The 22,719-nt window shown below is 46.3% G+C and overlaps 1 protein-coding gene and 1 non-coding gene across 8 annotated transcripts in view; one reads left to right on the top strand and one right to left on the bottom strand.

Moving 5' to 3' along the window:
* Window positions 1-22,719, bottom strand: part of TRIO (trio Rho guanine nucleotide exchange factor) — a 318,911-nt gene that overhangs the window by 211,584 nt on the left and 84,608 nt on the right. The gene's annotated exons all lie outside the window — the stretch shown is intronic.
* On the top strand, window positions 16,965-17,071 carry LOC139009718 (U6 spliceosomal RNA). Its single transcript, XR_011471420.1, has one exon. It is a non-coding gene; the product is annotated as a U6 spliceosomal RNA (small nuclear RNA).

Raw genomic sequence — 22,719 nt, 5'->3', positions numbered from 1 at the left:
AAGGAACAGCACATGCCACCTAGAGCCATTATTTCTGAGATCACAAACCTCATCTTTGGGCCACAGACCAGGGGTCAGCAGCAGTTTTACTTTAAGTGTCACCAAGGGAGTTTGAAAATGCTAATAATAGGTGGAAGGGGGGTACCACAAAGATAATTTTGATTAAAAAAAACAAACAACAACAACTAGAAGAGATAGGGCAGACAAAAGAAGAGCAACTTGAAAGAGGCAAGTGGGCAAAGTCAGAGGGCACTTAGTGGTACTCATCTTGTGTACAGCATATACCTTTTTCCAAATGCATAGAACTTACACTGACGTACGCAGAAAGATGGATGGGTTCTTGTTACAATTTAAAGGACATTTTGCTACCTGACACAGAGAGGCCCATGTGAGTTTTAATGAAATGCTAGCTCCAGGAGACAGAACATGGCCCAGACTCCATCGGCCCAGGCTCATCCGCTGGGCAGAGATGTTTCCTGGGGTCGTCCTAAACCACGCAACAAGTGCTCCTTCAATCCAAGTCTGCGAGGAAGCTGGTCAGAATGTTCACATAACATGTGGCATTACTCTCAGATCCTGAGATTTAATAGTTGCTGACTACCATTGGGGAAAAGGGGTTTGGGTAAAAAATCAGATTTTATCGGTGTTAATATAAACATGCAGGTAGCACTTGATGATTTTCTTTCCTCTTTCCAGTTTCAAGTCAATACAAATGACCCCTCTTCCTAAAACAAATGAATTTGAATATTTAGAGGTTTTAACATACTCTTTAAAAGATCGTAACTCCCAGGTTCAGCATGGTATAACTTGCCAAAAGTGACTGTTACCAACTTTTAAACTGCTGTTAGGTTCAGCAGCATGTCAATCTGAGATACATTTTAAACTCCTGCTCATAAATTACTCATATTTCCCTTAAATCCACCTGCTAGCCAGAGCATGGCTGCTTTGTTCCCTGCTGCATCCCAGACACCAGGACAGGGCCAGGCACAGCATGGTCAATAAACATGGATGGGTGAATGAATGAATGAAGAATGAACAAATGAACATACTTCCCCAGCTTCTCACCCCTGAACCGCCATGCAAGCACCCCAATGCTCCTCAGCACTTTCTATGTTAGGTTGTGAAATATAAGCTCAGTGTTTTCAGATGGCCACTCCTATAGCATGATTTATAAGAAGGAAAATTAACCTCTCTGCCCTAGGAGGAAATATTCCACAAGTTATCATTCAACAACGGAAAATCTTTTAGCCGAATCGATGAATCGATGGTCTGAAACTTCAACTATCTAATACCTCACTGATCAAATCAATTTCTCAATTTTACCCTGAGGCTCTGCAAGGAGGTGCTGTATTATTATTGTTGACAAATACCTTTTGAAGCGAGTCATTGCTGACCAGAATGCTTGCTCACTTGGTCACTTCCGTGGTATTAGATTTTTTTAAAGACAAATAGAAAAGGAAAAACAACCCCCACACATTTTTTTTTATTTAAGAAGGGGGAAAAAAAGTACTATGGAAATATGTTCACAATGAGTAGAAGCTTTTATGTACCACATTATTCTAAAAGTGTGGAGTTTTGTTGTTTTTTTTACATTGTGGTTTAAAAAGTTAAGATGAAATAAATGAGTTAAAAAATGAATCAAATTTTTAAAGATAATCTTAAACTAAAACACAGGTTAATTTTGGTTAAATTTATTTGTTTTTCATTTTTAAAATCTTTATTGTTGAAAATATTACATATGTCTCCCCCTTCCCCCCCATTGACCTCTTCCAGCCTGCCCCTGTCCCCCAGCCCAGGCCTTCACCCCCCTATTGTCTGTGTCCATTGGTTATGCTTATATGCATGCAAGTACACTGGTTGATTTCTACACCCAGCCCCCACCCCTGCCTTCCCTCTGAGGTTTGACAATCAGATGCCAGTAACCTGATCATTTGCGCTCAACGAATGAACCGTTCCCTTGTTCTGAACCGCCTGCCTGCCTCCTGCACTGGGGTTTGTCCTTAGACGACAACCCACAAGACCAGCTGTGCTCCTCATCCGTTTCAGAGACCCTGTCAGCAATACCGTAGCATTTACTAAATGGTTAAATGGAAAGTGACAGAAATTGAAAAGCAAAACAAACAAAAACCACCTTATCCTTTAAGAACACAGATTCTCACAATAATAAAAGTGTGCTGCTAAATAAAGCAGCATTTTAAAACATCAACCAAAAGGAACATTACATAGTGAGCTGGAAGATTACCATCGGTATCAAGTCTTGGTGGTAATTACTGAATTTCACTCATTAGTTTATCTGGGGGAAATGCAGGCGCCACGCACCCCTGAACACAAAGAGCAGGGTGACAAATCCCTGCATCAGGGGCGCTGCGCATGCGCAGGCACACATGAAGGTGACGTCACCCTTCCAGGCAGGCGGTCCGCAGTTCCAACTCGGGACGGAACATTCTCTGCAGTGCCCGCAGGATTAGTCACGGATCACAGGGAGCCGCGGTGCGGGAGGCAGTGTTTGTGCTATCAGGGTTTCGATGGGCAAGCATTTAGACCAGTGTTGCATAGGAAGGAAGCACTGAACTATGCTGGATCCTCTATGAAAATGTTTAAGGGGGCAGATACAAGGTTATAAATCAAATGGTTTAGATGTCTTTTTTACTAACATGTAAGAAATTAAAACATACAATGCAATGCTTATATTATTTTTACATAAATTATAATCTACACATACACAATATTCATAAAATGGATCTAAAGTGAATTAAGTACTTAGATCAAGAATATGCACAAGTTCACAGACCACTACAGGAATATGAATGGAGTTTCATAGTGCAGACAAAATCATTTTTACTTAGAACCTTTATGGTTTAACAACTGTCAGACTGGTTGATTTATTCCTTCGCAAAATTTGAGAAGCAATAGCCTATAACATCATAACTTTAAGGAAGGAAAAAGCAACATAAGTGTGGTTGATTCAAGGGAGTTAAGGGCATTTCAACTTAAAATAGCTCTGGTTTTTAATGTCTTAAGCATAAAACACAGAGGACGAACCAAAAAGACCATAACAAAAAAGTCTTAAATTATAACATATACTTTAGTATGAGACAATCTGTAGAATTTTTAACTTTTAATGGTTTAATTACATTAACTATGCATTAGAAGTTAATTAAAAATCGTAACTCAAACCAATGAAAGGGAATAGTTCAATAGCCAAAAAAGAAGTAGTATTATAAAAGGGGATTCTACCTTCTTACAGTCTCATAAAACAAGAAAGAATCCGTGCCCAGATGTGCCCTTCATCTTTGCTTCCCCAGGGACCAGCACAGGGCTAAGCACAGAGAAAACGTATGGTGCCAAAAGAATGTCTGACAGTGAAGCTTGTCAGGGGGTGCCTCTGGGGGAAGCTCACCCAGCCTCTACTCTGGGACCCCAGTAACCCCATCCTAAGCTACACACACACACACACACACACACACACACGCACGCACACACACACATGCACACACGCACACACACTCTGGGACCCCAGTAACCCCATCCTAAGCTACACACACACACACACACACACACACACACACACACGCATGCATACTTATGGTGCTGATGCTGACCTATTCCAAAGAAGATTCAGCTTTACATAAGAAGCAGCTTCTCAGGAAAGCTGTTTAGAAACTAAAGTTGTATAAAATGAACCAAAGGGCCGAAACCGGTTTGGCTTAGTGGATAGAGCGTCGGCCTGCGGACTGAAAGGTCCCAGGTTCGATTCGGTCAAGGGCATGTACCTGGGTTGTGGGCACATTCCCAGAAGGAGATGTGCAGGAGGCAGCTGGTCGATGTTTCTCTCTCATCGATGTTTCTAACTCTCTATCTCTCTCCCTTCCTCTCTGTAAAAAATCAATAAAAATATATTTAAAAAAAATAAAATGAACCACAGGGATACAACTAATACAACCAACCATATGGTCTGATATGATTGCTAGCAAATCAACCAAGCTTCCCTGCTAAAAGAAACCTTGTTTCATCACTACACCCAACATTTCATACATGCTGGCACCCTTGTCCTCTAGCAAATAGGAAAAAAAATTCTAATGTCCACATGTAATTTAATGCAGATCACAGTCATATTCTGTAAAGTGAAGCTATATTATACCTCCTTTCCTTTAGATAAATACTTTTTCATTATAAGTGCAGAAAGGTTTTCAAGTACAGACCAGAAGTAAAAATTAATGACAGTAAAACGCCTCTCTATGTACACGGACTTGCCCTGCATCGGGTGGCATGAACATAAAATATAACCTAGGGCCCTTGCTGAACTCATTCTATTTGGGAAAGCAACAAAGGCGTAATGGTCAGTTCTGTGGTACTGGCACTTGGGACCAAAAAACCAGGGCCAGAGCGATCAGAATAGGAGGCTATGTCCTAGAAGACAAAATCTGTGGGGCGGGGACGATTACGGTGGGTCTTGACTGTCATCACCAGAAAAAAGAGACATCGCAAAGAAGAGGGCACCTGCATCCTACGGTATAGCCAACTCCACCTACGTGTCTAACCCTGTGTGCACCCATGTCCCTCAACCCACTCCCCACTGTGTGGGTCCCGGCGCAGCACCTGGCCCTGCACACCATCCACCCCATGGCCAAACCAGGAGCCGGCTCCTCCCTGATGCTCTATGATGTAGCTGGCACACCACGTCTGCCTGCCTCTGGCCAGCACCTCCCCTGCGTGGGTTGCTCCAGCAATCTCCTAACGGATGCTCATTCAGAGCTCCCTCTGATCCATTCAGCTACTCCCCTACACATACATTCCCATCATCTGACTCCCCTAACATTCTTCAAATAAAGCCCAAACTCCCTGACCTGGCACAGAGTCCCTCATGAACTGACCCCTGCTTACCTCTGCGTCCTCACTAGTTCCCTCTCATTACCCTCTCCCCACACCCATACCAGGAATTCCAATCACCTGCAGGTAACACACCCTTGCTCACCACTGAACTTACACACACACTGCTCTCCCACAGCCCTAAAACACATCCTCACCTCCCAACATGCATGTGCACACACTAACACACACACACCCACATCCCCCAACATGCATGTGTGCACACTAACACACACACACCCTAACCTCCCAACATGCATGTGTGCACATTAACACACACACCCTAACCTCCCAACATGCAGGTGCGCACACTAACACACACACCCAAACCTCCCAACATGCATGTGCACACACTAACACACACACACCCTAACCTCCCAACATGTATGTGTGCACACTAACACACACACACCCCCTAACCTCCCAACATGCATGTGCGCACACGAACACACACACACACACACACACACATACTCTTACCTCCCAACATGCATGTGCGCACACTAACACACACACCCTAACCTCCCAACATGCATGTGTGCACACTAACACACACACACCCTAACCTTCCAACATGCATGTGCACACACTAACACCCCCGCCACATCTCCCAACATGCATGTGTGCACACTAACACACACACACACCCTTACCTCCCAACATGCATGTGCGCACACTAACACACACACACACACCCTAACCTCCCAACATGCATGTGTGCACACTAACACACGCACACCCTAACCTCCCAACATGCATGTGCGTGCGTGCGCACACACACACACACACACACCCTAACCTCCCAACATGCATGTGCACACACTCACATTCACACACTCTTCACCTTCACAACTCCTCCTGAAAGTCTGACAAGACCACCCCTTCTGTGACACTCCCACTGCTGGATCAGATCCCTCATCCTCACTCCCTAGGCACCCAAATCAAATCCTTATCCCACAGCACAGTAATTACCTAAATACACATCATACCCTCCCCCAACAGTTGAGCTCCTGGAGGAAGGGGTCTCTCTCTTTCTCTCTCTGTCAAAAATAAAAACATCTCCTTGGGTGAGGATTAAAAATAATTGTTACCTTTGCATTTCAATTTTGTATCAATCACTGGCACTAAAGCTAAGTCCTTGAACTCAGTCCTTGACGTAGAAAAGGGTGTTCCAGACCATTTTGAAAGGGCTGAAAACCCTGGCTGTAGAGGTTAGAGCCACAAAGCACAGAAGTGAATAATAATATAAATAATATGTTCAAAGATTAACACTGTGATGTTTTAATCATTAGAAACCCACTTGAGAGCTTACATATAGCTGCTCCGCCTATTGTTCAGCTAACCTACTTTGCTTTGACAATTTTCTTCTCCCTGGTTTTCTGATAAACCGGGAATACATCTGAAATACACTGTGACACATCCGATGCCTGGGGACACGAGCAGGAGCAAGCTCAGTCCTGTCCTTCAGGTGTGTACTGACCCACAGGAGACAGAGCCTGGAACAGGACTCAGATCCTCAGAGAAGCAATTCTGCCAACCCTAGTAAGGACGCCCCCCCCGCCACCCCCCTCCCCCTGCCACACACACACACACACACACACACACACACACACACACACACAAAGTGGGGCTTCGTAACTGGTTTGTTTTGGGCTGAATTCTGAGGGCAACGTACAGTTTCCGCTGAAGTTCTCTTCCAGATTCTCTGTTTGGCATAACAAGCTCTGAGGCCGAGCTGCTGGGAGAAGGGCCAGCCCGACTTTGGCCGCAGGTAATGTGACCTGGTTTAAGATTACACCAATGAGGGCAACCTCAGCCTTTAGGACTCCATGGCTGGCAGTTAAGGTTTAAGCAGCTTCCTTTGTTGCTGCCAACTCGGGTTACTGGTGTCCTGCCTTACCCTCATTTCCTGCAGGGGAAAAATATTCTAGCGAAAAGGGCCCTATCGCTTACCTTCCTATTGAATTCCTAATAAGAAATTTAAGAAAACTACAAAAAGGGTTGAGAAAAGTAATGTATCTGCTAATGTGAAAAACAAAAAGAAGTTCATTTCCATTTTCTCTACCTCTCATCTCACCTCAAATTCCCTTCTGCGCACACAGAGAAGTAGATTTTAAAATTCTGGTTATAAAGGTATTTATTAAGCCAAATAACTTAGATATACTGATGGGGAAACAAATTTCAACATAAAATTTGATTTAATGTGAACTGACTCATCACATTCTTGGTATTTTTATGCATATTCACTGATGAACAGAAAAAGATGCAAATTCACAAGGTAAAGAGGACAGAAGTGCCCTGGAGGGCGGGAACCCTCTGGGAGGGGCAGGGGAGCCAGCTGGGAAGGAAGCCACTGCTGGGGACCTGCTGACCTTGAGGAGATGACCAGCCGCAGGGTCTCCTCCCTTAACTCAAGGTCAAAGCGGGAGCTCAAGGAGCAGAGGCCAGCAGGGCTCAGGGGCACGTGCCACAAGTGCTCAGGCAAGGCTGTGACCCTCACAGCAGGGGAAGCAGCTCCAACTGTGTGCCCACAAAACGCACCATCCCAGCTGGAAAACCGCTGGTGCCAGGGGCTGGGGTGACCGTGTCACCTGGGCCTGTGCTGAGGTCACAAGGCCTCCTGCTTGCTCTGGGGTCCCTGCAATAAATAACCCCAGGAGGAGGAAGGGAGAGGGGCAGGAGGGGCGAGATAACACTCTTCACGGGTGGACTTCTGCAGACTTGCCCTGCTGCACCCACGCTGAGTGCCTGAGACCCACGGCTGTATTTTTTGGATGATGGGGAATCTGTTTCCCTTTTTCCCATCCCCTAATTCAGGGGTCCTCAAACTACGGCCTGCGGGCCACATGCAAATACAAATATTGTATTTGTTCCCGTTTTGTTTTTTTACTTCAAAATAAGATATGTGCAGTGTGCATAGGAATTTGTTCATAGTTTTTTTTTAAACTATAGTCCGGCCCTCCAATGGTCTGAGGGACAGAGAACTGGCCCCCTGTTTAAAAAGTTTGAGGACCGCCAAAACCGGTTTGGCTCAGTGGATAGAGCGTCGGCCTGCAGACTGAAAGGTCCCAGGTTCGATTCCGGTCAAGCGCATGTACCTGGGTTGCAGGCACATCCCCAGTGGGAGATGTGCAGGAGGCAGCTGATCGATGTTTCTAACTCTCTATCTCTCTCCCTTCCTCTCTGTAAAAAAATCAATAAAAAAAAATATATTTAAAAAAAAAAAGTTTGAGGACCACTGCCCTAATTGCTACATCAGTATCTTATCTACTAGGAATCCCAGGGAACATCCCTCACCGCCCCCCCCCCGCATTAGCTCAGTATACAAACAAACACAAATGCATTGCAATGAGAACATGCAAAATAAGGTGTGGGGCCTCATTCTCCAGCTCCCCCACCTGCAGGACCTCTGAAGTACCTGAACACAGACCTAAATTCACCTGTCACCAGGTGCTTAGGACATGCAGGAGATGACCCAGTTACAGACACGCTCCTTCCAGAGAGACGGGGCACAGACACAGAGGTGAGGACCGGAATTCATACCTCACTTCCACCAGCAATACCTTATACAGACACCACCCGCAAGCGATAGTGCCCCAACTCAAATCAAACTCTCCGTCCAGGTACAAGGGTGTCTGCGCGGAGCCAGGGCCGCGCTGAAGCTCCAGGCACCTTGGTTTCCTCATCTGTGAAATGGGATCCCAATACCCTCACCTCTCAGAACTGACTAATAAACAGCGCCTAGAACAGGAACGATTACTACTGCTGCCATCTGAGGAAGCAGTTTATTCTCAGATGCATGCATTTGATAAGGGCTTTAATAGATGCATGTGGGGAGATTTTGCCCATTTACCTGCAATTACTGCATTCTACAAGAAGATGCATTTTGACTCAGAAAAAAAAAAAAGAATATAACTGAAACATGCAGTCATTGTCAAAGGCCACAAAAAATACTTTTAAAAATCAGCACAGTCATGGCAGATTAACCTTGGCAACTTCCTTCTCCCGGACTGACTATAAATAATTTAAGAAACTAAAGACTTCTCTTCAGAAATCAGAACACTCGTCTGCCTGAGAGGCCCCACAGTGTATCCCCAGCCCTGTCACACTCGCCCAGGGCACCCACCCGCACCTGAGCACCAGGCCCTGCTGGCCCGTTCCCACCCAGGGAAAGGGGCAGATCAGAATACAGTTAATTTGAAATGACAAGGAGAAGCCAAAAGCCACCTGAAGGGAACGTATCTTTTTGGAAGAGATCCCACCTCTTCTCACTAAAATGGTGGCAACAGAACCTTCAATAACCTCAGAAGGGGTCCCTTCCTGACATCTTTCCACCTCACGCCCCTCGGTTGTCAGCAGCCTGTCCACTGGTGTAAGAATCCGCTCCTCCTGCCCTGAGGGACAGGGCAAGGCATTTCAGCCACAATATTCCTGGCCGCGTTCCCAGCCAGGACTGGAGCTTGCTCTTGACCCCAGGATCTGGTGGAGATGCCAGGACGGGCTGGTTTGCTGCCCGGAGGGAAAAGGGCAGCTGGCTCCGGGGCCAGGCCCTCCACCTGCACGTACCCTGTGTCCAGGAAGTGTAACTCCAGTAGGAGGTCACACTCTGCCGCTATGGCGCTACCTGGCTCAGGCCCGAGGCCAGAAGGCACAGACAGCCCACATGGTCCTCCATCCTCATCTCTCATTCAGTCGCCGTCTTTAATATGCGATCATCTCTCATTTTAATAGATGAACAAGAGCAAACAGGATTTTCCTACTCTGACTAGACACGTGGTACACACTGAAATGTTCAAAAAGATGCTGGCTATGCCCTGGCCGGTGTTGGTCAGTAGTTAGAGAGTTGGCCCATGCACCAAAGGGTCGTAGGTTCAATTCCAGGTCAAGGGCACACACCTAGGTTGCAGGTTTGATCCCCGGTCTGGTCGGGGATCCTGCAGGAGGCAACCAATCTATGTGTCTCTCTCACATCAACGTCTCAATGTCTCTAGTCTCCTCCCCCTTACACTCTCTCTAAAAAAGCAATGGAAAAAATATACTCGAATGAGGATTAAAATAAAAAGATGCTGGCCTTTGTACATACAGGGTGCCAAGTCGCCACACCCTCAGCCCACTCTGGTGAAGGCAGAATTCATTCGCAAATAAGTTTTTTAAACCACACTGTCTTCCTTCTTCGTTTCTGTGACAACAAGCCCAGATGGTCCTGTGGAAGCTCACAGCATGATATCAGTCCCTCTGCAATGGCAGCAGCTCAAAACAGGAGGACAGGTGGGTGCTATCACAGTAAATAACTTCTAAGAGCCCTGGTGGCTTTAAAAATTCAATGATTCACTTTATGGTAAAATAAGAAGGCTTTTAAATCAATTTTTCTAATTCTCTCAGCTACTAAAGGACAGCCCAAGCAAAAGAGACTTAGAAGGGAACGTGGCTGGCCTGCACGAAGGAGCGGTGTGCGTATGACATGCGCATGTCTGAAACCAGCATCCTATTTCAGGACCAGAACACTGCCAGTACCCCAGCAGCCTTCTCCACACCCCTGATGGTACCCACCTCCAGCTCCAGACATAACCCCAGGCTGACCTTCAGAACAACCATTTGCTTGCTTTTTTTGGTTGATATATTTTTATGGATTTCAGAGAGAAAGGGAGAGGGAGAGAGAGACAAAAACATCAATGATGAGAGAGAATCATTGATAGGCTGCCTCCTGCACACCCCCTACTGGGGATCGAGCCTGCAACCCGGGCTTGTGCCCTTGACCAGACCCTTCAGTCCACAGGCCGGCACTCTTTCCACTGAGCCAAACTGGCCAGAGCTGCTTGCTTTTCTTTATAGTTGTGCCATTTATGCCTCTACTAATACACAATATTACTTCATTTGTCTTTAGCTTCAGAGGAATGTAATATACTACATGCATTCTCTCTGACGTGTATCTGGTTGGATGGTTAATCTACATTGATGTGCATGCCGAGCGGTATTTAATGCTCTGCTCTATGGCTCTTCTACAAACCTGTTCGTGCAATCTTGCTAACAGACATTTGCTAATTATAAGTGATGCTGCCGTCACCAGCCTTGCCCACATATCGCAGAGCACACTTCCAGGGCCTCCCCAGCCTGGGTCGGCGTGCAGGCACCTCCACGTTTACGAGGTGAGGCCGCATGGCTTTCCCAAACCCTCCCTGGAGCCTGCATGGCTGTCAGATGAGTCTAGGTCGGTGGTCGGCAAACCGCGGCTCGAGAGCCACATGCGGCTCTTTGGCCCCTTGAGTGTGGCTCTTCCACAAAATACCAGGTGCGGGCGCGCATGTACAGTGCGATTGAAACTTTGTGGCCCATGCGCAGAAGTCGGTATTTTGTGGAAGAGCCACACTCAAGGGGCCAAAGAGCCGCGTGCGGCTCACGAGCCGCGGTTTGCCGAGCCGCAGTTTGTCGACCACTGGTCTAGGTATTTAAGGAGGCAACCGTTCAGTAAGTTTTACCAAAATGAGTTGAAGAAGAAAACAAAAACAAGCATATCAATGGGCAAGAGATTAGTTTGAGATTAATTTGGAGTTCTAACCTCTGAGCTAACAGAACAATACACCAGATTCTCACATTTCACCCTGAAGCTCTGACCCTGAGAGAACAGGATACCCCAGATGTTTCCCCTGCTATTTCTATCTCAACTGAGTTCCCCTAAGAGTTCCTCCTATTTAAAACTCCACACGCGCAACTGCCAGAAAGGAACTGCTCGGAGACCTGGGCAGAAACGCCATCTCTAACCTCCGAATGGCCTGCGCTCTAAAGCTTTCTTAGTAAATCCTCCATTACTCAATTTCAGGAATGGGTCTCCCCAAAGACATCATGCTATAGACCTGTCTTAGGGTCTCAGGGGTTCCCTCAAAAGCCTATTTAATACACAATAACTCGTCTATGCTACTAGTGTGGGTTGGAGCAGAGACAAGGAGAAGGAGGAGTGGAGGCCAAAGGCACCAACCTTCCTGCCATTAGGGAGGATGGGGCCCAGGCAAAAGGCAGAGGCAGGCCCAGGCCTCCTTCCCAGGCTCCTCCCCCTCAGGCAACCAGGCGCTAGCACAGCAAGCAGGGCACAAGGCTTTGGTCTCCAGACCCCCTGACACGCTTAAAACTGAGTATCCAAAGAGCTTTGGTTTTGTGGGTTCTTCCTCTCCCCTACTGATTCTATCTGTATAAGACTTAGATACCTAATATGGATACTGACCACATTACAATGAAAACTGAAAACGTTTAAAATATTAATTTCTTTAAAGATAATGATATACCCATTACACGTTAACAATAATACTTTCTATTTAAAATATCAGTATTTTCAAAACTAATCAGGAAGAAGGCTGGCCCTTTTCCCATTGGGAGACTGGCTCTGACGGGATTCTCACATCCGCTCTGTCGTGATGTCACAGGCCACCCAGCCGTGAGAAGACGTCACTCCGCACTGTGGGAAGAATGAGGGTGAGAAAAGCGAAGACTATACAGCAGGTCCTTGAATAACATAATTGGTTCAACATCGTTTGGTTATATCACTGATGGCACACCTTAGGAACTTAACTCTTTTATATCAATTACCCAACAGTAAAATTGGCTTCGTTATACTAGTACATTGTTTTGCTTAAAGTCCCAAACCTATCCACATTAACTGAGGGCTTAGTGCATTTACCTCCTGTGGAAATAGCTCTAATTCAGTTCTTGAGGAGCAAATGGGTCCTGGAACCACACTTTGAGAACCACTGCCCTAAAGCAATACCCCTCAAATGCTTTTGCTCAAGAATCCCATCACCAAAGAATTTTACTACAAACCGTCAATTATGCTTTAGATATACTATTGTACTAGCATATTACATATCCCCAAATAGACACCTGAAAATGATAAGCTATAAATAAACATCTGTAAGAAGCTTTTGACATTTTCTTCCACCCCCTGCTTTGGCGAATGCAGAGCTCATCCTCCCTGGAATCAGCATTTCCTTTTCTTCAGCCAAGTCCCTCTGAGCTGCCACGGGAAAGACAGTGATATGACAGGGCAGTGTGCACCAGTCACCAAAATTTATGCTGATATAGAAGGTGTGTCCTTGATCAAATAAATGCTACTCCTGATTTGGGGGCCAGGCTCCACAGTGAGAGAAATGGGACAGTGTGTATGGCTGAACCCCAAGCCCAAGAGCCCTGCGTGTGCAGGCCAGTCTTGCAGGAGTCTGCCCAGGGTCAGCTCCCCCACTCTGCACCTGCCCCCCTCCCTCCCCAGGAGCCTGGAGGGAACAGGGAAGGCTGCACACCTGTCCAGGGGCAGAACCTCTTCCCTCTGCTCCCCTGGCAACGCGACAGGGGCCATCCTCCTGGCTTACAAACTAAACAAAGTAAAACCTCTACTGGTTCATATTCAGCAACCCAATCGGAGTGGAGTAATGCAGACCTAGAAGGCAGCTCCAAAGGAATGTTGAAGGAATGGTTCCATCATTCCTTGCGCGCTCCTGTCATCTTTTGTTATTCCTGTGAGCGATGACAACAGAAAGCGCAGGTGCCCCTGAGAGCTGTGCCTTGGAACAGGTCCTACATCAAGAGCAGAGGTGAGTCCCTCAGGGACACAGGTGAGGCCACCTGAAGAAGCCCACCAGCAGCAGGCTAATGAGGAATATGCCAGTCTGCTTAATTCGAGGTGGAGAAGGTGGGCTGAGGGCAGGCAGTCGGTGAGGCAGCCCGGCTCGGGCTTAAGCAGTGGCGGGTGGAGTGGTGAGAAGGGACCAGAAGGGAATGACCACAAACGGAAAAGCAATTAGATCTGTCAACTGACGTGATGGAAAAGCAACGGCCCTGACATACTGAAAACGTCTCCACAGACTCTTGCGCAAAAGATGCTTAATTTTTAATGAGACAAAATCTTGAACAAGACACAAAATTACCACAACTGAGTATTCAGTCAGAAAGTGACCTTTTCCTTTTGTAAACAAGTATAAGCAAAGCCAAACTGGTATTTATTTATATCTCAATGTCTCATTGCACAGGATCTGGCCAAGGCTAAAGGCACGATGGCTTGGGAAGGGCATCTTCCAGGGGTGGCTCCTTCAGAAGCCTGTGCTAAGGCTGCACTGTCATCTCACAGATGGGCCAATGAGATCCAGGGCCAGGTGCCCCATCCCCATAACCAGGACCACACACCCAGTGGATAGTAGCTTAGCGACTGTGCCTGTTCCCAAGTGCCCTGCTGCCCTGGACCTCAGCCCACCCTCTCACCCAACAGGCACTTCTTACTTTGCCAAGAAAATCCAGGTTGTACGCTGGATTTTCTTCCCTTCCATGCCCAACCAGCTCTACTGCTAACTTCCCTGCTGATTTCCGAGAAGAAAGAGACTCGGTCTTTCCTCAAATAATCTCCCTCGGATCCCTTGGCTTCTGTTGGCACCTGCTTCATTTACTGATTAGATCACTCCCACCCCTGACCCCTCACCCCTGCAGATGGATTCAAGGCCCCAGCCGTCCAGTGCAGGGACCGTCCCCACCTCCCAGCTGCTGCAAGGTTTCAGAGGTGACACCAACAGAACACGAAAATCTGCTTAGTAATGGTGCTCTGTGCACGTCAGCTCAACAAACCAGAGGGCCCCGTACCTCTGCTCCCTGCGGCCCAGTCCTGAGCCTGCACTGCCCACAGGGAGTGATGCCGCCGGGCTCGGGTGCAGCCCATGGCCACACATCCCAGGTGTGACGAGGGCGGCAGACCAGTGCTCCTCTCAATCTCCCACCACCCCCATCTCCAAATTCTCCAAGTGATAAGGCACTTCCAGAATCCGGGATTAAGGTGCTCTGATTATTAGTTATACAGGAATTAAGCTCTGTCCCTTTAAATGCAATCCATAAATGCTGGTCTAAATTAGTGCTGACAGAGCTTAACAATAGGTTCCCAGAGGCATGGGGCCCCCTCGATCAAGGAAACCTTGTAAGTCCTTAAATAGTACAGGTCGCAGCACCTCACCACTGCAATGACATCACCCAGAAAGCCAGGCACACGGTGCAAAGCTGTCTCAGTGTCATTAAGCCTGAATAGCTGGGGACCTGCACACCCAGGGACTCTGAACAACTGGTGAAAGAATCACCGGGACCGCTTGAGGAGAAGAAAGGCTCCAGACCGAATCTTTCGTTTAAATAATAATTTTTTTTAAATCCTGGGGTCAAATGCAACATGCTGCCCTCGCCCGGCTCTCTCTTCACAGCAGCCCATGTCCCTGGCCGTGGGTGCTGGGTTTCAGAAACTGTGGGTGAATCTAAGGAGCCAATGCAGGAAAGCGTTTCACCCAGAGCTGAAGAAATGGGGGTGCCGTCCACTGCAGTGACTGCGCAGCTGCTACTGCCCTAAGTCAACAGGATGGAGTGACAACCACAGAGGAAGGGCAGCCAAAGGCAGCTCGTGCGGTTAAAGATGTCCTTCCACGCATACGCAGCTGAGCACCGCAGCTTTCCTGTTCAGCGCTCTGTGTACAGGCTCAGCGAGCTGCTGCCAGAACTCAGAGAAAGCCGTGGAAGAAAGGGAAAGCCCGAGCTGTGAGCTTTCACCCTCTAATAAATAGGTAAGTGGTTGCTAATGGCAACAGTCTCCCTCCCCCAATTTTAAGTCTGTGCACACACAGCCTCCATGGCCCTCTACAACATGCTACTCTGGTCATGTTTCTGTAAAAAAAAAGTCACCCATGGAACATGCAGGCACACGTGTGTATAAAGAGGTGTGTGCACAGCCTTGCAGGGAGGAGTGAGGCACTGCAAAAGGAATGCGATTTAATTCCAAATGCACAGTCCTTCCAAGCTGATAAGGAGCTGGCAGCGCAGAGGCAACCGTGTGAAGACAGTGACGGCATGCTTATGCCACGTGGCCGCGGTGGAAAAGATTACATCATCTCCTTTGTGCAAAGATGAGCTGCGGGGGAAGCAACTGCTCGCTAGTTTAAGCGCCACACGGGGCTGCGCTACAGTTGGCTGCAGTTTCTGTGAGTGACAATCGCCCTTATTTCTCCTTTGTGTCGAAAATAAAACATGCCCCAAAGACGATAAAATCATGTAGCATGGATTCTCTAACAAATTCATAGTCACCGTTTCCCTGTGCTTTCTGAAGCACACAGTTTCTTAACAGGAAAATTCCAAAAACTGGGAAAGGAAAATAGGTCTTTTTATGAACTAGGTAAGAAAATCGGCAGAACGTTCATTCATTCCAGACCCACTCGGTGCAAGGTGGGTGCAAGGTGGCATGTTACGGACTTACACCTAGTCGCCACATTCTCTCCCACCGTGAGCTGGAGCTGCTCTGGGCGTCAGGGAACTCTGCTCTCCACTCCTTTTAAAATGATCCTATTAAACAGGCCAGCCAGGAGTCCGCTCAGAATGGCATTATTGCCCAGAACCCTGCTCAACAAATGTGTCCTGTGAGCAAATGTCTGTCCTTCACCGTCCCTGAACCTCATCCTCAGCTTTGCAACAAAGTACTTGTGCCCAAGGGTCTGTCCAGCTGTTGACCTCGACACATGCAAATTCAACTTACACAAAGGAACAAATGAAAGCCCCAACCACATGAACACACTCTCCGTCCATAAGTCCCTCCTCTAAAGCCCAGACAGTTCAGCTGTTTTTCAAGCCAAAGTAATAATGAAGGTGTCCTCCTCACCCCGCCCCCCCATCACCCCCACCCCGCCCCCGCCTTTGTAAATGGTCTTGGCAAGAGTGATGGGCAGTCAGCAGAGGGGTCAGCCTCTCTGAGGGCTGAGTGTTATCAGCATCAGAGGGATGGCTCTAAGGCCCAGAAATCCGCTGAGCCAGAAATCATTTTCCACCTTTCCACTTGCAGGTCTGCTTCACCAGCAAGACCATTTCCACGTCTCTGCCCATGTCCACTGCCTTCTTCCATGCAGAAGCCACACACCCACCTCTGAGAAACACACACAGCTCAACCTGCAGAATACATGTTTGTGGGTGTGCGTCCCATAAAAACTCCACCAGGAAGTCCAGTGAATTTCCCAAAACCATTTTCAAATTATCAAGAATTTTTTCAATAACTTCAATTTCTAAGTTACCCTAAAAGAATGAACTCCTTTAAAGACTTTAATTTTGTGCTCGCTTCGGCAGCACATATACTAAAATTGGAACGATACAGAGAAGATTAGCATGGCCCCTGCATAAGGATGATTCGCAAATTCATGAAGCAGTCCATATTTTTAAAAAACAGACTTTAATTTTTTATCATAACGGTACACCCAAATAAAACTGTTCACTTAAATTTGAAAATAACTAAATTGCATATTATTAGAATTTTTCATAATTCAGACTGATCTTCCCTAGAATTCCCAGGTTTACATCAACATACAAAACAAAGGATGAAGGCAGCAGAGCCCAAATCCCCACTGTGACAGTCAGGGGACATTCCCGCGGTCCTGAACTTGGCTCAGAGTGGGGCAGAAGGGGAAGTGCCCTGCATCCTAACAACCAACCGCAGGCACATCTGCAAGGCCTCCGGGGAGACCCCCAGCCCAGCGGAGCCCTGGTGCTGCTCCCAGCTCTGCCGGCCAGGGAAAGAGAGAGGGGTGCAAAGACAATAGCTGGCTCTTTCCAGTTTGGGAGGGCACACATACTGCTGGTGTGGCCAAAGGGACCGAGGAGAGAGGCAGGAAGACAGCCCGACAGGCCAGAGGGCCCCCGAAGAGGGGGCGGAGTCGGGTGCACCCCCAGGGGGAGATCTGGAGGGAAGTGTAAAAAGGTCACCAGGATGTACAGAGACAGGGAGAGGAAAGTTAAATTTAAGTTTTAAATTTAAGAGATGTAAGGTATAAAACTTTAATACTGTTGATCCTGAAATTAAGTTACATTTTATTTTTCTGTTTTAAAAAGGCGTCCTGTTTGTTTTGAACTTTTGCCTTCTGATTTAAATTGTTTCAAAGACAATTTAAATAAAAGAAACGGTTTAAGTTGAGAGGAGAAGTAAAATTTACAAGGGATTTAAACAAATCAAGGGGCTGAATAATGTTTTCCCCCATTATATCATTAACTAAGTTACTTTCCAGAAAGATCAAGACGTATTTAATGCACACTCTAGACCAGTGGTTCTCAACCTGTGGGTCGTGACCCCTTTGGGGGTCGAACGACCCTTTCACAGGGGTCGCCTAAGGCCATTGGAAAACACATATATAATTACATATTGTTTTTGTGATTAATCACTATGCTTTAATTATGTTCAATTTGTAACAATGAAAATACATCCTGCATATCAGATATTTACATTACGATTCATAACAGTAGCAAAATTACAGTTATGAAGTAGCAACAAAAATAATTTTATGGTTGGGGTCACCACAACATGAGGAACTGTAGTAAAGGGTTGCGGCATTAGGAAGGTTGAGAACCACTGCTCTAGACCTAAGTAGCTTCCATCTTTACCTGTTTGGAATGTAGACACCATATCCTCAAAACTCAAAATAAGCCATCTAATTCCACTGCCTCATTGAACTGAAATGGTAACCATTTGACTAACGGGCTTTAGGAAGGTCAACCCGCTGGATGGCAGGGTGACAATAAAACCACGGGCCACCAGTAGGCTGGATTCTGAAGCACCGGCCCGCTCTTCGGCACTCGCTCTGCTCAATGACCTCTGTGTGCACAGGGAGTCTGCCACAGAGGCTGCGGACCCGCACAGAGAAGCCCTTCCACGAGGCATCGCCCATTCACGGCAGCAGAGTGGTCACCAGCTTGGCCCGATGTACGCCATCATTAAGCAGTGACAAGCACGGCTCTTAAGAAAACAAGATTTTTGTTAGCAGCTGCCTCAAAAATAATCTAAGCCTTTCTTTTCTTAATCTAAAGGTGGAGGAGGGGAGGGAAGGAATGGCAAACACTGCCCTGAATGAGAAGTTGTCATTGCAGAAAAGACGGAGCCATTTGAAAACTGTACACTGACCCTATCACACACATTCAAAAAGAACGTTCCAGCTGAAATAAGACCCTTCGGTGAAAGGAGGGCTCAGAGGTCTGGGGTGCACTCATGTAGAAATTATGCCAGCATTTGACAGGTGCAAAGAAGCTTTCACAATAACCTAAGTGCCCTGGACAACTGGACACACCACAGAAACGCAACATTAAAAGTTGAGAAGGGTAGAACGATTACAAGGGAAAACATTAGACATGCTTCATCACAACACGTGCTCTCTTTTCACTCACCCCAAAGACTCACTAGCTTTTTCAAACTTTCTGTCAGCTATACTTTAGCGTTTGCTGCAGGGAATTTTGTACATGTAGCTCTCCACGTTAACATAGCACATGCCCAAACCTCATCCTCCCTGTGCTCCCTGCCACCTCCCTATGAGAGCCGGACCCCACCCACACCCACACCCACCAGGAATCTCCCCTCCCTGAACCGACAGAGGGAGCAGTGCAGTCCCGGCCCCTGCTCAGGGTGCTTGGTGAGCTTCGCTGGGGACAGTGTGGCCCCAGGGGCCATCGGGACTTCGGGTCTATCTAATGATTACTGCTTCTTTTCTCTAACGTTGTTAACATTACAATTCAGTGAAATGACAGGGTAAGTCGATTTCTAGGGCCTGGCCTGAGAGCCTGGCCACTAGGAATAATTCTACAGGCAAACACATTCTAGGCTGTAAATAACCAATTCAGAAAGGTTGGCCATAAGCTGCGTGGCCATATTCGATATACTCCAGTGAAAACTCAACAGCCTTAAAAGAAAGCATCGGTTTCTACGTTCCCCAAGTCAGAGAGATGAGTCGGCCTTTTCTACAAGGTTTAGGGCAGACACAGCCAAACCCTAAGTCAGAACTCCTATTCATTTCTATCCCGAATGCTGCGAATTCAAAAGGAAATCTCAACTTCAGTGTGTTCCCGAAAAGCAACTTCAAATGCAAAACAGCCATCTTTATGAAAAACAGGTTGTCTTTTTTACAGTATTAGGATCTACTTACATGAAACAACATCCATCCCCATGTTACCAAAGCATTCTATTCAAAGACCTTAAAGTTTTTCCATGGTGTTTATTTTCCTTATTGTAACTAAGGGACCAAAAGCATAAAATGCCAAATCAACTCACGTCTGTCAGGCAGTGGCTGAGCAGCAGCCAACCAGACCCCATGCAGGACCTGAGGCGCCCCTCCCTAAGAGGGACCCTCTGCACCCCCTGCCCAGCTACACACGGGGTGTTAGTGTTAGCATGCTAGCTGGATTGCTGAACAGCAAGCGGCAAGCTCAGATGAGGCCTTTGCTACTTTTCTAGAAAATATCCTCTATTTGATGAATTAGGAAGCTTGAGGCTCCTGGCATGCCCATACCGAAAAATGATCATACAAGAAAAAACCTAATGAAAAATATACACAATTAAGGGAAAAAACTGCCAGCCTACAAAAGTCGATGTGGTCTTTTAATGCACTTAATTATTTTCACGGCACGTTTTCCTTATTCAATGTATGAGAAAAGCAAATACTGGGAAATCAGACTTGGCTGATATCCTCCCTCTGAATCTTTTTTTTTTTTTTTTTTAAACTCAGGCCCTAACTGGTTTGGCTCAGTAGATAGAGCATTGGCCTGCAGACTGAAGTGTCCCAGGTTCGATTCCGGTCAAGGGCATGTACCTTGGTTGCAGAACAGCTGATCGATGTTTCTCTCTCATCGATGTTTCTAACTCTCTATCCCTCTCCCTTCTTCTCTCTAAAAATTCAATAAAATATATTAAAAAATTCAGAGAACTACATTCATTACATACCTACATATATATATATATATGCCTAAGCAACCGTCCGACCAGTAGCTAAGACATACAATGACCACCAGGGAGCAGATGCTCAGCGCAGGAACTACCGAGCTGCAGTGACTAGGCAGCTGTGATTCTTGGGCGATGCACCCGAAACCAGAGAGGAGGGAGCCTGATTCTGGGGTGCGTCACCCGAGAACCACCCTTTCGCAATCCGGGACCCCTCGGGGGATGTCAGCGAGCCGGTTTCAGCCCGATCCCCACAGGCCAGGTCTCTAGTAATATATAATGTTTTCTCGTTATCATCTCTATTTGAAGTATATCTTCCCAAAAATCATTTTCTAACTTAAGAGACTCTCATAACAAAAGTGGCTATTAGAACAGGCAGGTCCGTGGAAACTTTTTAAAATCGAATACCACAAAGAAAAATCAACCAACGACTCTATAAGCTAAAAACAACTTGGTAGGAGGGAAGGAAAAGTTTACTAGCATTAGGGAATATAAAATTAAATCAAAATTAAATTAAACTTTAAAAAAAAACCACTCCATTCCTCAGCTATGGGCTGAACATTGAGAGAAGGAGGATAAATGGGAACGAAGAGGAAAGGGAGAATGACAGCAAAACATGAAAGAAGACAGAGGAGCCCGAAGAGCCTGAAATAAGACCCTTCAGAAAGAAGGGCGTGGGGGCGCCCATAACCCCACCCCACCCTCCCCGCTCCTCCTGAGCCCCTCAGTTGGGGGGTGGGAGAAGAGTCTCCACCCCACACCTGCTGGCTTGCCCACGTGGCCGAGTGGGGGGCTCCCCCGCTTGCTCACCACTGTGTGTGTCTGTTCGGAAAGTCTCCGCTGCTGGAACTTACTGGCAGCATGTAATTCACCTCCCCCCGCAGAGAGGGAACTTAGAGGGGGTGGGGCCGGTGTTTCCCATTTCTGCTTTATTTTCCAACAATCAATACACTCCATGGTGGGAATTCAAGGAATCAAAAAGCAGATAAAACAAGTATTCACTTGGGAAAGTGTGGATACAAAACCAGAAACCTCTCTATGCCTCTTGTGAAGATTCCCCTTATGGGAATCTCTATCACCTTTAATAATATTTTTAATTACAAAAATGAGAAAACTTTAGGTTTGCACAGGATGGTCTCTTTTGTGTTTTATGTTTAACAACTTTATTCGATGTACAAATTTTTACTACATACATGATACATATATTCACATTCTAAGACCACAATAATGTAATAGAGAAGAGAACTTGCTACCGGTCAGCTGAAAACACCAATCAGAACAGCAGCATGTGGTTAAGAGCCAAGGAGTAAGACCACACTGCCTGAGTTCCAAACCTGGCTTTGCCCTTTGGGAGTAGTGTGGCCTGCAGTGAGTCACTTAACTTCTCTGCATCTCAGTTTCCACATCTCTAAAACACTACGTCCACCTTGTAGTGCTGTAGTGAGGGTCAGAGTTAATACAAGTCAAGGTTTAAACCAATGCCTGGTATACACTAAGACCCATAAGTGACCATGGTTGTTGTGGTTGTTGTTATTTAGAATGCTGTTAAAATAATATTTTCTTTTCATTTTAGTAAAAATTATAACACTCAAATATATTGCTACAAAAACTGTTCCAAGCTACCCATAAAATATAATGTGTCCCATGTTCGGCAGTGACAGGCTACACAGCTGATACAACTGGACTACCTAATGTGTACAACTAGAAGCCAATATGATTATAGAGAGTGTCTGGGGAGGGAGTGAAGAAGTAAGACCTAAAGTGAGCAAATGATGTTTCAGATCATAAAGTACTGCTTTGCCTCCTTTAAACTGTGTTATTTTTAAATGAAATAAAATATGAAGAACGCTACAGAGTTTTAGAGCTGAAAATGTCTCTGTATCCACAACAATATAAATAGGTTATAATAGGAATGGGGTTTCAATTGCATTGAAAGCTCTAATGACTTTTTTGAAGTGCACAGTCTTAGTTAGCGACCGCTCGCAGATTCTATCTACCCTCCTAGGCTGCTCCCACGGTGTCCGGTAAAGAAAACCCTAATTGAGTTATTGGTTTTACAAAGCAGATTTCATGATCACACTAAACGATCCCTAAAAAAATTACAAAATCTTCTG

This window comes from Myotis yumanensis, unplaced genomic scaffold (assembly GCF_028538775.1).
Source record: "Myotis yumanensis isolate MYYU_CA2020_CCGP unplaced genomic scaffold, mMyoYum1.0.hap1 SCAF_4, whole genome shotgun sequence".
Lineage (NCBI taxonomy): Eukaryota > Metazoa > Chordata > Mammalia > Chiroptera > Vespertilionidae > Myotis > Myotis yumanensis.
This window is presented reverse-complemented; position numbering and strand designations above follow the sequence as displayed.